The 18305-nt window shown below is 33.6% G+C and overlaps 1 long non-coding RNA gene across 1 annotated transcript; it reads right to left on the bottom strand.

Annotated features, from left to right (window-relative positions):
* Positions 1–4487: 4487 nt before the first annotated feature.
* On the bottom strand, positions 4488–7661 carry LOC111088486. The gene is made up of 3 exons (XR_002612995.1): positions 7584–7661; positions 5188–5279; positions 4488–4654 (listed from the first exon to the last, which is right to left on the bottom strand). It is a non-coding gene; the product is annotated as an uncharacterized LOC111088486 (long non-coding RNA).
* Between the last annotated feature and the right edge of the window lie 10644 nt (positions 7662–18305).

Genomic DNA, 18305 nt, shown 5'->3' with positions numbered 1-18305 from the left:
GGTCATTTTCCCTTTTATTGCTTGAACAGTACTGAAGTACTTCATTTCTTATTTGTTTTTTAACTCGTAGGTATGTTTAAATTCTTCCCAGCCAATTTTTTGTAGAAAATATCATATTGAATCATAGTGCTTGATGAAACAGAGAAATGTATCATTAAAACAGTTCGAGTTTTGGAAAGAATGATATAAATCCTAGTTCCAACAGTGTGGAATGGCTAATTATGTTTTAGTGAAATGTAGTGAAATATTGTAGTGGAGAGAATGTGGCAGGGTTATAGGATAGCTGTGGATGATCATAGCCATGCAGATCTCGGAGATAACGGCTGACGTTTAGGTCAGGTTCAAGACTAAATGATGCCTCCATTGACCAAGCTGTCTGCAGGTAGCGGAGATTATGTTCTGTTGGCAGGTTAATCATGAGCACGTGTAAGCCTGTAGGCACAGAGCTTGACCAGAGGATTTTTTTTCATATTTTTTCACTTCGATCTTTAAGGATCTTTCAGGATAAAGTATTTTCATAGCTGAGACATTGTGACTTTAACCCACAATCTGGACTGAGGTTTTCTGCCCAGTTTGTATTCTTTGGAACTTGCTTTTCAATCCTGACTTTTATTATTTAAAATCAGATTCTTAATTATTCTACTCTCTTCGTTTTTCAACCTATCGAGTAGAGTGCTTGTGTTCTCTGTCGCTAAATTTATACATAACCACTGCTTTATCATGGAAGGAACTAATGGTGAATCATTTGTATTTAATTTTTCAGATGATTTAGAATGTTTGGCATTGCCTACCAAAGCTGAGGTTGACCTTACTTTCATTTCACCAGAGACTATGGATGAAAATTCAATGCTTGATGATGCATCTGACGTGTGTACTCTGGAGGCTATCACTGTGGAGTTATCCCACAATATCCATTGCACCAGTCATCATCTAATCAGTTTATCCTACACCGGATCAAACCCACATTGAAGTGAAAGAGTGGACCAAACCAAAATCTTCATGGTTCAAGTTGTCAAAATCTAAGTCAAGGCAGAAGGACAAGAAATGATGGAGTATCAAGAGAAACACTACAAGTGCTCCATCAGAAGGTGTTTCATGCAATGAAACAATTGCCATAGAATGTGCACCCTCCTCCAACGGAACTATCACACTGCTCATCCTAGTAGGACTTTTCCAGAACTTTATAGAAAGATCAACACAGACGTAGATCCTTCATCTCCTTCCCTAATGGCAAAGACCCTAGTCACGGCTGCCACTGTGGTAATACTGGCATTGATGTCACCAACTGTGATGGCAGTTTTTACCTTGAGCACTTGTGCATCTATGTTAATGTCATTAACAGCAGCTCCTCTCACAGCTTCAAAGGTAAGGAGAAAGAAGGCAGCATTCCCCCGACTAAAATAAAATATCAGTTCGGCTCTTGCTCCAGTATATTGTGGTGTTAAACCACCACTACCAACAACAGGCAGCCAGGTTTGAAGAGGCCTGGACAGTGTTTATCCGTGAGGGAGACCTTCTGCTGAAGTGCAGAGAGCCACTAATTCAGATGGGGGAAGAAGTGTGTCATCTCTAAGAAGTACATGACGGTTCTTGCAGGAGCCACAGATAATTTGGCTACACTGAAGAATTTGCTGTTAGGGCTCATTTAGGTGAGTAACTCCTCTAGCTTCCATCCTAGACTATACATAGATTTTATTAAATGTATGTTCATATTTGTAAAGTACATATCTTGCATTTAGTTTACCTTTGTATAGTGCATATATTTAAGACTAAAGTTTGTGTAGTGTGTGTGTGTGTGTGTGTATTATTATGTTTAGTGTTAAAGTTTTTTGTATAACATATATATGTATATTGTTAACATGTTTAGGTTTTCATTTCTGTAGTGTATTTATGTATATTCTACCATGTTTAGGGTTAAGATAGTCATTTGTATAGTACGTACGTATTTTTAGTATTTAGGTTAAGATTAGAGTGAGATTTAAGTTTAGGGATTTTGTTTAGTTGTTTCCATATATTGTGGATGTGTAAAGGTTTTTTTTGTTTTTTTTTGTAGACTATAATTTCTAGTCTCGATGTCCACAGAAAATATGAAGGCAATGTATGGTACAGGAGTGTACTGTGCATTTGCTCTTCACCGATATAATATGTTAATTTTTCGAAATTCCTGTACATTTAATCTGTTCAGTTTGGATGAAAAGTCACTCAAGTAAGCCACTCAACTCTTCTTTCTCTGCTGTACATGAGATGTGAATTTACTAACTGACAGTTAGTTATGGTTTCTCACAGAAAAGATAGCTTATGAAATTTTGAGATAATACGGTTGTTTTTTCTGTTGACGAATCAGATAATGGTCAGGGGCTTGTGCTTGGATCACAGTGGACGAAGCTGACATATACAAACCTGGCTTGGTTCATTGTACTAGCTTCCTAATGGAGAAAGAATGTTGACTATAATTCTTAATTTACTATATGTATCTGTACAAAATGTGACAAAAAATTAGGTGTGTTACAATGTATTTGTACTCAAGAAACGTCTGTGAATTGTTGATATTAGTCTGACAAGTTAGAGTGATGATGTTCATGGGAAGATTATAAATACTTTTTTTTATCATACAGCTTGTGTATTGCATTTGCACAGCCCCTAGAGCCTCCAAAATGCATGTATACATTTTTGTTTTTCATTATTACTGTACACTTTATATGATATTTAGTCTTCTCTACCATGAACTCTTGCTAAATCAGCAATGCAAGGTAAAATGAATAGTTGATAACTCTGTCATGAATTACGTAATACCAGGATGAATGGTACTATTGGTCAGAATGTGTGCACTTTGACCCCAACCCGTTCAAATACGGTTAAAGCTAGGTTTGCCCGTGTAAGAGAACGTTTAACTTTTACTTTTTGCTATCTTAACTTTAACTTCTTTATCTTTTTCAGACCTAGTAACTAATAACCTTTGATATACATGCTTTAACTGTTGTATTATGTAAAGTTGCAGTATTTGGATTTTAACTTTTCATGGCTGTTTTATTTTGTATTTATCTTTTCTTTTTGAGTAGCTTACCAGGCCGAACACACTGAACTGGTAAGCGAAATCTATTAAAGGTTTTTCCATACCCACCTCAAACATTTGCTTTTGTCTTTGTGCCTTGTTTAATAAAGGTTTTTGTTGTATACATTTTTGAATCTTGACTCGTTTCTCTGAACCTCCAGTTAGCCGACCCTGACTGCTCTGACTGAAATTCGTATATCGAAAAATACCACAATTTTGTCATTTACATCAGGCTAATAGATGTTTTTAATCTTGTTATTGTCATCACTGTTACTAATATGTTATTCCTCTTGGTTTCAAGTTACGAAAGATGCTTATAAACATTGTCAAGAGAATGAATTTTTTCCTTATGCGTTGAAAGAATTTGAAGTAAAATTTGTAATAAAATCATTTTTGAAAAGTGAAATCGTGTTTCTTTATTGTTCTATTTATCTATTTATTTTCGTTTTTTTTATTTAGTTTTCAAACTAATAATACCACTTATGATTGTCGAAACTTGCTAAAACTACGGGAAACATTTTTCGTTTAAAATTATGGGAATTCATGACGCTCTTGATAAGAATTTTGTTGAAATTATCTACATGAGCACTCTCTATGATAAGCAAATTCTCAGAATATTGAATGATTAACTCTAAACACTTAAGCCTCGAAAATGTTTGAAGGTCTACCCAAATCATAGTAAGTTTGAGAACTTTAATGGATTGCATCTGCCTGTTGAATGAAAAAGGAGACCCCCGTTTCGGCATCTATTCTAAAACCTCGGTATAGAAGCTGAAACGTCATCCCACTTTTTCATTCGAGAGGAAGACGCAGACCATTAAAGTTCTCTAACCTACTATATTTACTTTGCTTGAACTTCCACTGAAACAACCATAACATCCAAATATAACCTTTTAAACAAACCGTAACTTCATGATACAAATATAATTTAAGTAAATGTTGATCATTAATAAGTATGTATTAAATATGTTGTAGATATCCTGTGATGCAAATTTCTAAGGTGATGTAGCTTACCATGGAATTCAATTAAAAATCATAGTTTGTGTTTGAAACTAACTTACAACGTAAATCTGGAACTTCTAGTTGTACGGTTAGGTTTGTAAGAAGGGAAGTTGGCCAAATGATGCCCTAGTTATCCATTCTTTTACTCTCTGAGTAAACGCATTGTTATTATTACTGACTATAAAAAATCGTGTTAAATTGTTGGTTTTCTGATAACATATGAAAGAAACTGAAAAATACGTGGAAAAGTATTTTAATCGATGTCGTAAATCTGGGCTACTTTATACGACGTAACTCTTGGTCACTTAAAACATTTTAAGCACATTTTTGTTTTAATATATATATATGTACATTCATATATACAATTAAAGTTTCTACCATAGGTCCTGTCCTGTTAAGATTATTCGACTAAAATATGTTAACATTAATTGAATATTGTAAAAAATTTTCAGTGTCCTCAACATGTATGCATATATAGATTCAATAATTTGTAACGAAGGCAATACAGTACTAATTATCCTTTGAACAGTGTATCATTTGTAAAGTTCTCGAGCACATCAGTCTTCAGCTTCAAACATTTTATGACGCTTCCGTGGGTACCTAAAAATAACAAAAGTGTTTGCTACATTTTAGAATATGTATGTTTAATAAATTGAATGACTAATGTTATCCATCGATGTGTTTCCATATTCCAAGAATCCATATTAGAAGTTCCATTATTTGTCTTTGAGATAATTAAAGATAGATTTACTTTAGAGATGCCTTTAACCATACCTTTTTCCTCCTGATAATTTATAGTTTTTTTTCACAATTTCCTTTCAATCACCTATACCTTCAGTTATTCCAAATTATTTTTTTCCTTTTGACCTTCTAAGTAATTCACATCTACCCAGTTAATAATACGTTTTCACTCTTTATACTCAGTTAAATTTTTAATACCGTTATAGCCTCCGATCATCTCATATTATAAATACAAATTTCCTTATCCTCGTGATAATTCATAAAAGGTATTTTACCCACCCGCCCATTCCTACCCTTTTTGTCATTCCTCGTAGGTCTTTATATTCTCCTTTTTAATATAGGGAGGTTGCTATCCTCCCTTACACTCCAATTTAAAAACATAAAATACTGACCATTGTAGTGGAATCACTTGATGGTCCACTGATTCCTGTCATAAAGATGTTCCAAGCTTCTAAAAATTTCTTTATCAAATCTTGTGCTCCGGCTGTAAAACATGTAAACTTATAAGAAAATATAGACAGAATAATGTAATTTATCTGAACGTTTAATATATTTCATTCAATTGTTTTGAAGCTTATTTTAAAGCAATGTTTCGACCTGCTAGGTTAGGTCTTTTTCAAGCCAATGAAGTCCATTAAGAACTTTGAGACGAACATATAAACTATTTTTAAATTTGAATTATAAATTACCGTAATTATTTTAACAAAGGAAATATATTCAAAGAACTTCAATTACTAATTTAAATTAAGTTCTAACTGACAAGGATGAAAATTCTTAACACCTGAGAAACTTAAGTATTGTTTTAATTTTGATTAGTCCTTAAATGTTCATAAAAAGAGCAATAAGGGTTGTTCTAAGGGGCCTGGCATAGTCTAGTGGTTAGGGGCACTCGATTAACACTCTGCGGTTTGTGGGTTCGTCACTGAGCGTACTTACTCTTTCAGCCGCCAGGGGCGTTATAAAGTGACGGTCACTTCCCCTATTCTGTTGTTTGTTTGTTTGTTTTTGAATTTCGCGCAAAGCTACACGAGGGCTATCTGCGCTAGCCGTCCCTAATTTAGCAGTGTAAGACTAGAGGGAAGGCAGCTAGTCATCACCACCCACCGCCAACTCTTGGGGTACTCTTTTACCAACGAATAGTGGGACTGACCGTCACATTATAACGCCCCCACGGCTGAAAGGGCGAGCATGTTTGGTGTGACAGGGATTCGAACCCGCGACCCTCAGATTACGAGTCGCGTGCCTTAACCACCTGGCCATGCCGGGCCATTCTGTTGTTAGTGGGTGGTGTTGACTAGCTCCGTTCCTTCTAATATATCACTTCAAAATTAAGGATGGCTAGCGCAGATAGACCCGAGTAGAATTGCGCTAAATTCAAACCAAAAACTAAATGTAAAGAGACGCACGAAAGTCGACAGCTTCAGATATTCAGAAGCTTATAATATGAGGAGGTTTTGATTTACCTAAAACTTAAGTAGGGAGTTAAACTATATTCCCACAACTACATATTAAACACACAAAATTAACAACACACAAATGTTGTACCATATATTTTTGGTATTACAGGAGTTAGGCAAATTCCCCCTTTCTTTAACGAATGTTTCAATGAATTCAAGGCGTTATCACCCATTATGCTGAAATCATGGTCAGCTTATGGTTGTACAAGTAGCTGCATGCTATGGTCTCTATAATTTGTAGAAGTGATGTAGAAGCTGGTATGTCCGTCAAAGCACATTCTCACTAACACCATACTTCCACCACTTTCTTATGCACCACGTTCCCATATAAAAATTGGTTTGCATTTTGCTGCAAGGTGAAATGCAATCATCTTTAAAAATAATGTTATTCCATATGCTACTGGTTCACTGGACGTGTTCTTGGTGCCAATGCAGGTGAACTCTTTCGCGTTTTTTCTGTGAAAAAAAAAAGTATCTCATTATGCATCTAGCGTTTAGGCCAGCCTTTTTTAAACTTCTATTTCAAACCATTTGTATACTGACACAGTAACAGTTGCATCTGCGAACATATAATTTAGTTTTGAAGTAGGTATGTTACAATTGTAGCAAGCCAGATATCTGTCGTCTGCTTGTGTTGTGGATGATGGGTTGCATCGTATAAATCTCTGAACAACTGTAGATTGGTTTGAAAGTCTTTCCTCATTTTTCGAATGACACTTTGAGATCTAGTATCCACTTGAAATAGCCTGCTGTAATTAGCTAACGTCTTATAGCTAGCTCGCCACAGGAATGAAGTAACCAAATGTCTTCTCTGAGATCTAGCTTTGGTTCATGAACAATATAGATTATTCTGATATTCACATGAAAGTGGGACAAGATACTGTGATATATATATAGCGTAGGTTGAATGATTAATCATTATTTCAGATAGTATGGTTGATCATCAGATTCATGATTTGCATAGAAATAAACTAGGGGAATGATTGACATTGTTATATAATCTATTTTTCTCTTATCGTAGCTATAATATCAAAAATTATAATTATCCTTTTGTGAAATGTAAGAACCCCCCATCACATATTAGCTTGTACTTGATTTTTCTTAACTTGTTTGAGCTGCATCATTTTCAACATACTATAACGTGAAGCAAAATATAACATATATATCATTTATATGGCGTAGAAGTTAATATTGTATTTAGAAAATATTTAAAGGCATCAATTTTTATACCAACCACTTACATATCTATATATTTCACTTTTTTTATCTAAATTCACAGTCAATCTATTTTTTTATAGAAATGTTCATATAATGTAAAAACGAAAACTCACCAGAAAGATTTTTTACAGTTGCGTCAATTTGTTTCATTACTGGGGTATCCCAAAATAATGCCATTTTTTGGACATTTGCTACTGTAGGTGTTCTTAATATTAGCTTCAGGTTCTCATCATTATCTTGTATTGCAAGGGTCCTTTGTCGTAGCTTCTGATTTTCATCCCCATCTTCTTGTGGTAGGGATCTTAGCCAAAGTTTCTGCTTTTCAACTTCGTCTTCTAGCGGAAGAGATTTCAGTTCTTTCTCAACATCAGCATAAAGTTTCGAAAGTGAAGATGCATGTGTCAAGAGAACAAAATTCAGGACAGAAAGACTCAAGCTCATTTTCCATCCTACCATGTTTGCAACTAAAGGGTAAATTTCTGTGCAGAAATAAAATAATTTTTAGTCAGTAAACTAGTAGTCAGATTGAATGACGTAAAGAATTACTTAATCAGAAGCTATTTATGTTTATTTTAAAATTAAAATTGTTTAAAGTATCTATTAATTATTAACACTTGGTTGATTGGTTGTTTGTTCTAGAGCAAAGCCACATTTGGTTATCTGCTGCATCCACCGCGAGAAATCGAACCCTGGATTTTAGCGTTGTAAGTACGTAAACACACGTACAGTTTAGAAAATAAACTAATCATTATTTGCTTTCTACGAAATATAAATTATTTATATGCGACACATCATTGAGATATGTGAAAATTCTATATATTTGTGAATCTAACTTTTTAAATTTCTCAGTTTTCAAAGAAGTGAAATTTATATTATGTATGAGAGAGAATCGATTATCTATTTTTCAATGAATGTTATTTTTACATGAAATTACTTTAAAATAGTTTCAATTTCAAACAAAAACGAAAATAATTTTTATAAAAAGAAATAGTTAATTTCTAACAAATAGCATAGATACATTCTCACCGCTAATTACTCCAGGAGAGAGAAGACAGAATTGCACGTGAGTTTATCGACTTACGTAGAAAGGTATGCACTTATATAGTCTGAAAAAGCGTATATTTTTTATATAATTAATCTGAAGTTTGAATAATCTCTTGATACCAAGGAAATACAAAACTCATATAGCAGATACATTTAGAAATTTTCCCGTTGTTTGTTCAGTTGCAAAATGCAAACAGTAAGAGACAGACACGCATTTACGCATGAACACACTCCTCTACTGACCGAGTAAACCGGTCAACTCCAGTTGAGGAATGATATTCCAACAAACGATAAATCAATAGACATTTTCCTCAATTTGACAAATAGCTACCCCATTCACTCCCTTTTTTTTTCATTTTATAAGTAAGTCAAATAATCCCATGTTCATGGTATCAGTTAATTTTGAGAAGTGGTCACCCAACAGCCTTCCTAACTTGAGAAATTATCGAATTATAACCAATCCTTCTTTAGTTTGAAATTATTTTTACCTCAATTTGTCGTCTTTACGTAATGAAGTTTAAATTTCACAATTGTTGTGTTTGAAACAACAGATGTAAAAATAGTTTTATCTTTAATATTTTGTTAAACTTTTGTATAATATCTATTTTTCCAACATTTAACTAATTCAAATCGAAAATTGATAAGCTGAAAAGAAATGCTTATTATACTAAAACTAAAGATAATAGCTTACATTAGAAAACAACACCCACACAATGACCAGTTGGAAACTACGATTACGAACAGAGTCGACTCCCTTCAGCGTAGCAACACTCAGGATAGATATTGTTACACATTAAAGCTGTGGTAGTTGGCTTATCAAAGTTTTCATATATTACTCACACTTTTACACTCTTTTATTAAACTAATAATAACTCTAGGCTTCCCGATTCAATTTATTACTTAGATTTTTTCCCCTTTTTTGGTTTAAAACCGGGTTTCGATAACCGTGGTGGGCAGAGCACAGATAGCCCATTGTGTAGCTTTGCGCTTAACTACAGACAAACAAAAGGTGGTGTGTGCATGATGGGATTGTAACAAGGAAAGCTTTTTTAATGAGGAAAATTTCTGTGAAAATACATCTGCACAATGGACTGCATTTTCTCTGGCCACCGTAGGGATCTAACCTTAAATGTTAACTGTATAAATTGTTCAAAATGCGACAGCCTGTAACTTGCTGTTTCAGTTTTTGTGTACTATAGATTAACTTTTGTTATGGGCATAAATTTTACGAAACAGTATTGGTTGACTTAGATGCTATTAATGAAATATGTGGCAACTGCAAGAAAATTGTGTTTGTGAGCTTAAAACTAGTCGAAAAACATTACAGCCAGGAATTATCTGTTTTATTTCGTTCAACAGTTAGAAGCCGTTATGTAATTTGAACACTACAAGAATTAACATTAGCTTCGTGTTGGACAGCCTTAGGCTGGTTTGTTGAGGTAATACACACTATTTCATTCCCAGTATTATTTCCCTACCGTCACACTTATGAGATTTTATTATTTGTAACTTACTACAAATAATCCTGCGAAATATGGTATTGACTAGTTGCCTTATCTCTAATCTATAACTTCAAAATTTTAGACGGCTAGCCAAGATAGCCTTCGAGTAGCTTTATGCAAATTTGGTTATGTATAATATTTTGCTTGTATCCACAGCGTATGAACAGGAATTGTGTTGTCCTTTTTTTTTTTGCATGCGGATGTGGTGAATCAGTGATTTTAACAACGACTTTTTTAAGAAATAAGACAAAGCGCCACATGCATTAAAGAAGAGGGGAACAGACCAAGCAACGAGACATAACTGTACAATAAATATAAGGTTCATTAGAAAAATTTAATTTGATTAATTTGGGACACTTCAATATCATAAGTTCAATGTCTAACAACCGGGAGAAATATGAATCTAAAATCTGTGGTGCTAATAATTAAGATTTTTGCTCATACGCTATATTTGGTATTGACGCAAACTAAAGGTACCGAACATTGTAGACTAATTTATTACACCTATTCATCTTTTTTAATTTCTTATATGCATGTCATTCCGCAGATAAGAATCACTCCTAACAAAACAGAGCCGGTGATCCAAACATGATTCTATAGGAGTGCGAAATGACTGCGAGAAAAAAATAAAGAGCCCGATTTCAAGAATCTAAGTCAGATATGTGGTTTCCTACTGCGGAAAGTTGACTTTCATGGACCTGATAAATAAGTGGGCTTTTAAAACGTTGAGTTTGAAGCCACAAGCTACTATGAGTTGAAAATAAAAAGAAACACACTTTTATGAAATGATAGACTAGAGGGAAAGCAGCCAGCTAACAGCATCCATCACTAACTATTAGGCTGCTGTAATCGATCACCCACGGCACTAAAGTTAGGAACACGTTATTTTTTGGTTTTTGTGGTAACAAATCGTGAACCACAGGCTCTCGGATACGCAGCCTGGCACACTTACCCCTATGCAATGCACAGTCCTAGTATAAGGGAAACCCGTCGACTTATGTGGCCCCATCCTAGACTTCAAATAGCTATACATCCACTATGGCAAAGAGCGTTTCAAAACTATATTATATAACATACATAAACTACCTTTCTCGTAATTAAGCTCTGTTTTTTAGTGTGCAAGAACGTGCGTATCTTCGGGCATCGCACCAGTAAAACAAGGAAAGTTGGAGCAACCGTCAGAAGTGAGCTTACGGGGATTAATGAGCTTAAGCTTAATATGGTTACTGAGAATGGTCCAAAGTAAATTAGACATTTTTTGACAGTTAAATGTCAAAATGTCAAAAGCAGACGTAAAACTTTTTTTTATTAAACAAATATAACCGTACATCCACACATGTAGCCATCTCCAGGTACCATTGAATCCTTTCGAGTCTTACATTAATTTATGTGGCAGTTTTTAAACATCTTATTCTATGTCCAAAGTTTTGTGAACTAAACCGATTAATTTTAATATGCCTGTGAAGAAAGTATTTTTTAAGATTATGGTCAATTTAAATGTTGGGTTTTCTATATAATCACCCTGTACGATTTTATGAACTGTGTCATAAAACTGCGAATAAGATCAAATCATGTTCCAATCGTAAATTGCATTAAACACTCGCTTTATGTAAGTTTTGGTTGAGTATTTGAATGTGCCCTCACGCAAAAAAGGAGTTATTATTTCTTGTGTTTCTTGTTTTTAATTTACCATTTTCCTTATTTTAATGATAATAATAATAATGTCTGGATTTTAAGAATCTATTTGAAGCTGGTCAGATAAATTTTATACGATGAACCAACAGTTACGAAAGGACAAAAATCACTCATGTACTGTCTCCAAAAAACAGAATAAATGCACAAATTTTCAAGGCAATTTTTATAGAAAACTTCTGGAAGTACTGTTAATTGATTTAATTCTTTATACGATGGAAATTTTTGTTTACACCGAACCGTATACGTGAACGTTAAAAGTAACGACAAGTATCACCTAATCTCTAAACTTCGGTGTCCCGATGACACCCATTTTTGAGGACAGTATCCGATTTTAGAGCAGGGTCTGCGGAAGAAAACCATTTTCAATTAAGCAAAATTAAAAGAGGGAAGTCATTTTGTAGAAAAAGATTCGAAGTGAGCATTTTGCTATGTACCCGATTTATGATTATTCTGATTGAAACGATTTTTAAGAATAATTTTACCAGTAATCGTTATTAGGTAATATTTGTATTTTTCTAAGTATATTATTTTCATAAGGTATGGAGTCCCTCTGTGGCTTAGCCTGGAATTACACTGAAAAATCTTAGCTTCCTCAAGTTACATAGTATTTTTATATATAATCGTTATATATGATCATATATGTAGTTTTAATTCTACTCTATGGTGTCTCTAAAATGAACATTACCTTAATTTTGACTTGTTGAATTTTTTTAAATTACCCAATTGTCTCAGCTCTCCATGCAAAAACAGGGCATTTAAAAGATTAAAATAAACAATCGTGTTTCCATTAAAAATATATAACAAGAGTGTATTATATTGGAAAAAAATATCATGTAACTTTTATTTTATTTAATATCATTTGCAGGAAGTCAGCTCTCTGAAAGACCTTGTCAATTGAGTAGGTTAGTGTTTGAAGGACATTCGAGATTGTAGTCAGACATACGATTGGTTACATAGAATGATTCAACCAGCTATTGAGATAAACTGTTTATATAATTTGGCAGGTGATTGGACTGTCTTAATTTCTGAAAGTAGTACTATTTACACGTATAAGCATTTTAAAGCTATGTAACATAATATAATAGTAAATTTTGACCATAAATTACTGAGAATGATTCGGAGAATAATCATGACTAAAATAATGATTATGTGAAATTAAATCATACAGAGAATGATTATTAGCATTGTAACACTCATGACTTCAAGCTTATTCTCCGGATGACTTAATTAAATATTTGTCAAAATAAAGACAGGTTTGTTTGTACTCGAGAAATGTTTACAGCACGTCATATTCCTTAACCATTAAAATGGCATCTTACAATTGAGAATTTACACAGAATGAAATTTTTATTTTAAATTAAAAACTGTCTTTGACGCTGGACTTAGTACCTTTAGCTACTTTCCATGTGCTTGTATTTGAATGCATTAAACAACGACGTAGTTTCAATGGGATTATATTTTATGAGATATCGATTGATCTGATATATTATAAAACTCTACATAAGGTAACAATAAAAAGGAAATAATCTATAGGTAATACAGTTAATTGTGGGATGAAATTAACTTTATATTTTAACTGTCAGAGTCTAACAACGTTAAAACATACTTGACAGACGTTGTTAACGACCTATATATGTCTTGAAAGTTTTGAACAACGTTTAAATCTGCTATCGCAGATTTTCTTGAAATGTCATTCTGAACTTCTTAGAAAGATACAGTTCATTAACAACTCCCTAAGTATCTCTCTTCTTTATAAACTTTCTCGCAAGTAAGAATATTAAAACATATCAGAAGAAATGCCATGGTTCTGATTATTTTCATGAAACTATCCTTCACTCTTGTTATAAACAAACAAATCGTTTAATTTTTACATTGTAAAGTTAGTTCTAATAACGTATGTCAGTCATAAATAAAGGACAAAACAATTTCATCTTAAATATCTTCCAAATGACAGTACTCTCCCGAGGAAAGACTGCTATAATGACGTTTTCGGCCCTTTTGCGTATATTTTTCAAGTCTACTGTAATGTTTGTTTTGTTGTTGTTAGGCTCGAAGCTACACAATGGGCTGTATGTGATGTGCCCACCGCGAGTATCGAAAACAAGATGTTAGTGATATAAGCTCTCAGACTTACCCCTGCGCCACTGTAATGACAAAGTAGTATTTTCTTGACTAGACCTGTATATTTTTATTAGTGTGTGATAGGTATTGGTCCAGTGGTGTGTGATAGGTATTGATGCAGAGTAAAATCTCCCCTGAACTTGTTTTCGTTCCCTTGAAACGCAACAACTCTTTAAAGACAATACTAGGTTGTCTTCTGATTAAAGCAGATCCTTGTTTAATAATCTCATTTATAAACAATTTTAAACAAGGACGATGCCTTTCTAGGATTTGCTTAGATCCCACTGTGGGTCAGCGGTAGGTTTCCGGACAATGCCATAAATTTGTGGTAGACAGAGTACAGATAGCCCATTGTGTAGCCTTAAGATAAAAAACTAAAACAGTAACCAATCCATAACCTTTATTAATCTAAAAATGAGGCGTGAGTAGGGGTTGCAGCTCCGGGATCCCGTATGATAATGGGGCTTTCCAAATCCTGGGATTTATAGAAAAGAATTCCGAGATTTTAAGGATTGCTTGAATCATTTCCGGTCCGAAGAGGTGTCACTGATATCCCCTGCTTTTTTAACATTCACAGTAACGATATTGCATGAATATTTTCAACCATTGTGGTTTCTTAATTGAACTTCATTAAAAACTAATAAAACGTTACCTGTTCTCAAGTTTTATTACTTACACTCTGGTTACCAAACGACTCTTCTTGCTGAATGATAGTGACTTAGTCAGATGCATATACAAAAAGAGATCTGATTCAAGAGTTTATAAGGTAAGATAACAGTTTTAATAATAAAGCTATTCGTGCAAATGCTTAAAGTTTTGCCAATTTCTTCTGTTCGTATTATTTTTAATCAACCAAGTTAGCTAAGAAATGTAGATAGCTTAATTATATTTTGCTAATACGAGAAAATAGAATGTAAGTAAATAAAAGTAGTAATATGAGTTTAAACCCACATCGATCTTAGATTTCTTAAACTTATTGAAATTATAGAAATTATATATTCATACATTAGTTGTTAGTTGTAATTATGCACAAAGTTACACAAAGGGCTATCTATGTTCTGCCCAGGACGGGTATCGAAACCCGGTTTCATGCGTTGTAAGTCCGCAGACATACCGATGTGCCACTGGGGGGAATATCCGTACATAAAAATCCATATTATCAATTATGAAATAGCATGGGTAGTTTTCGCGGCTTTTCAGCTCAATCAAAATTACATTTTACGTTTAAATTTAGGATTATTTTATTTCTCACATAAGCTAGATACGTTGTGTGGGTGTTTTTTAGCGCAAAGCTACACAATGGTCTATCAATGCTCTGTCTACCTAGGGGAATCGAACCTCGGATTTTAGGATTGTAGGTTTGAAACATACCACTGACCTACCAGAGGGCATCTAAAAAAGTAAATATTTAGTCTGTAAATTTATTTTTTATTTTTTGGGCAGATCTTAGAATTTAATAATATATTAATGCTTAAAACTCTGCTAAAGTAAAGGCCAAAGCTAGCACCCTAGAGGCTTAGCATGGTCAGTTGGTCAGAGCGCTTGACTCGCAATCTGAGTGTCGCTGGTTCGAACCCCTGTCTCACCAAACATGCTTCCCCTTTTAGCCATGGGACGTTATACTGTGGCGATCAATCCCACTATTCGTCGGTAAAAGAGTAGCCCAAGACTTGGCGATGGGTGGTGATGACCAGCTACCTCTCCTCTAGTGTTTCAGTGCTAAATTAGGGACGGCTAGCGCAGATAATCCTCGTGTAGCTTTGCGCGAAATCTATAACAAACCAAAGCAAGCTCTCTGTACAAATAAAATTAACTTCTAAGCAATAGGTATTTCAAATACATTTTTCATGTCTGTTATGGTAAAAGATACAATTTTCCATATCTCCAAAATTCTTCTCGTGTTTCAAAGGCAAGCTCCAATGAACAGAATTCGAATGTTCAACATGAGATTTCCCATATCTTGACGAAAAAGTCATGAATATCTTTGTTTAACTAAACGTAGATATAAAGAAGAACGTTACTTTAAAAGCAACTGAGATAAAAATTTTAAGATCTTCATATAACGGACCCAATTTCCAGCAGCAATATAATCAATCAATAAAAGATTAAATGTAAAGTTTTAAATGTGTATTTGTTGTTAATTTAAACGACAATACTTACTTGGATGTTTATTGAAGCAGTGTAGTTTATTGGCAAATAGTATCATCATAGATGTAACTCTCTCACTGTCCCGTTTGAAGATAACTCTCCTAGTGCGAGGTCTATTTTATTTAGATATACAAAAATAAGATAAACGTGTTTTAATATTTCCTTACTTATCTGATACTTACAACTACAAAACCTAGGGATATTTAAAATGAAACTCCCTATCAAGTGAAAGAATTAAATACAAAATTATTTCGTAGAGATTAGCTGGCTCACATAATAAATCCAAGCAGAAATATATCGGATCTAACTGTCCATACTGATTGTCTATAAAGAATTGCCTGCCATTAGCATAGGTTTTAGTAAGTTTTTATAAACACCCCATATTTTGTGTTTGCCACTAAATAGTGGCGGCACCTATTAGAAAATGTAGAACGTTAAGAAGTTAATTTCTGAAGACTGCTTCTCTTGTTAGTTAAAGCCTCCAAAACTTCACAAACTTCAAAGTGACAGAAGAAAAAATGTCTCTCCAAGTTTTCCCTTCTATAGACCATGTAATTTCTTTTTGTTATTAATAAACAAGTCAATTATTTGATTGATTTTCAATTGTTTATTACTATGATTTATTATTGATCATGTTAAACCATTTTCTTCGAATGCTTAACAGTATCTAAATGTCAATTTCAAGTAGTTTTTATTTGTTATGTCCTGAAAGCTAAGTTTTTGAAATGTTATGGTATATCACGTCTTATGCTGGCGAAGCGTGGTCTGTTGATTGGTAGTTTGTGTGACAATACATCACACTAAAACTGTTCATGATTTTTAACAGGTCTTTCTATACTTGCCCTCTAGTACTGTTTTCGGTAAACATCACAATATTTTAATCGCATACCTTGTGCACCGTAAATAATACTGTAATAAATAATATATTGTAGCTGATATAAATAATGTTTCGATTGAGGCTTTGCGCATTGTATTCCCATCCGATTTGAGAAACTTTGGTATTGATTCAAAGTCATCGACTCAGTGGTATACAATGCACAAAGTATGCCGTCGAGATGCTATTATGTTCTCTTGAATTGTTGTTTTATGTGTTGCGATTAAACCTCAGAATACGTTTTATTATTGTTTTTGGAACAATCTTAAATAAAACATATAATTTGACTCACTCATATTTTCATTACCAGGATTCGAAGGAACCATTTCTGGCCTTTCTATTACTAAGAATTGAAGGAATTGCGTGAGCAAATGTTACAGCTGCGCAAACAGTAAACAGTATCCCACAACGACGATAAAGAAAAATAACTGTTTTACCTATATGTTTTTTTTTGTTTTTTTTTTACAGAATAATCGCAAAAAAAAAACAAACAATATCTTGTCATCAAATGCCTGAATATTTCCCTTTCTTGTATTATCAAAACAAAATTCATTTTCAGATTTTCATATCAAAGTATGACACATTTGATTTAGTGTTTCATTTGTTTGGTTTTTTGTTGTCGTCGAGTCACTTTACAAACAAACGAAATGCATCAGTTTGATACGAGTTAATTCATGGAAGCAACAAAAATGTTTCGAGCTGCAGACATGTGTGTGTCGTTAACAAATACAACTGAAATATTAACTGCTACCAAGAAACTCCCAGAGAAAATCTCTCCGATTTGTTTAAATCCTAATCGTCATAATGTTACCCAGTTTTCAATATAACTTACAATCGATTTTCTATATATAGCCAAACTCTCAGTCCTCAGTACAAACTTTCATCGAATAAAGTTATTTTCCATCGTTACTTTAAGACTATTTTGTTAATTAATCATAGCAATGAAATGTACAGTTTTAATTATTGCGTTCATCTTTGTCTCCATCACAGCAGGCATCATTATTGCTTCCCCCTTAGCAACGGCAGATATTGACTATAAAACAGAGTTGCAATTGCAGAAAAGCGCTTTGTTTTGGGAAGAAATGCCAGCTCTTGATACGGTAATGAAGAGAATTATGGAGAAAGTTAAAAAACTTACTGGTGAGTAATGAAAATAAAACTATTAGAAACAATAAAAATATTGAACATCATAAACAAAGTTTTGTTCATTTAGTAAAGTATCTTGTATAAAGAAACACTACATCTTTGTGAAGATTTGTTTAGTTTATTTTTAAAGTTTACATTTGGTTAAGCCCTCCAGTGGCACAGCGGTATGTCTGCGGACTTATAACGCTAGAATCCGGGTTTCGATACCCGTGGTGGGCAGAGCACAGATAGTCTATTGTGTAGCTCTGTGCTTAATTACAAACAATATTTGATTATTTAAAATTTACTAAGAGTTGTTAAATTTT

This window comes from Limulus polyphemus, unplaced genomic scaffold (assembly GCF_000517525.1).
Source record: "Limulus polyphemus unplaced genomic scaffold, Limulus_polyphemus-2.1.2 Scaffold3859, whole genome shotgun sequence".
NCBI lineage: Eukaryota > Metazoa > Arthropoda > Merostomata > Xiphosura > Limulidae > Limulus > Limulus polyphemus.
This window is presented reverse-complemented; position numbering and strand designations above follow the sequence as displayed.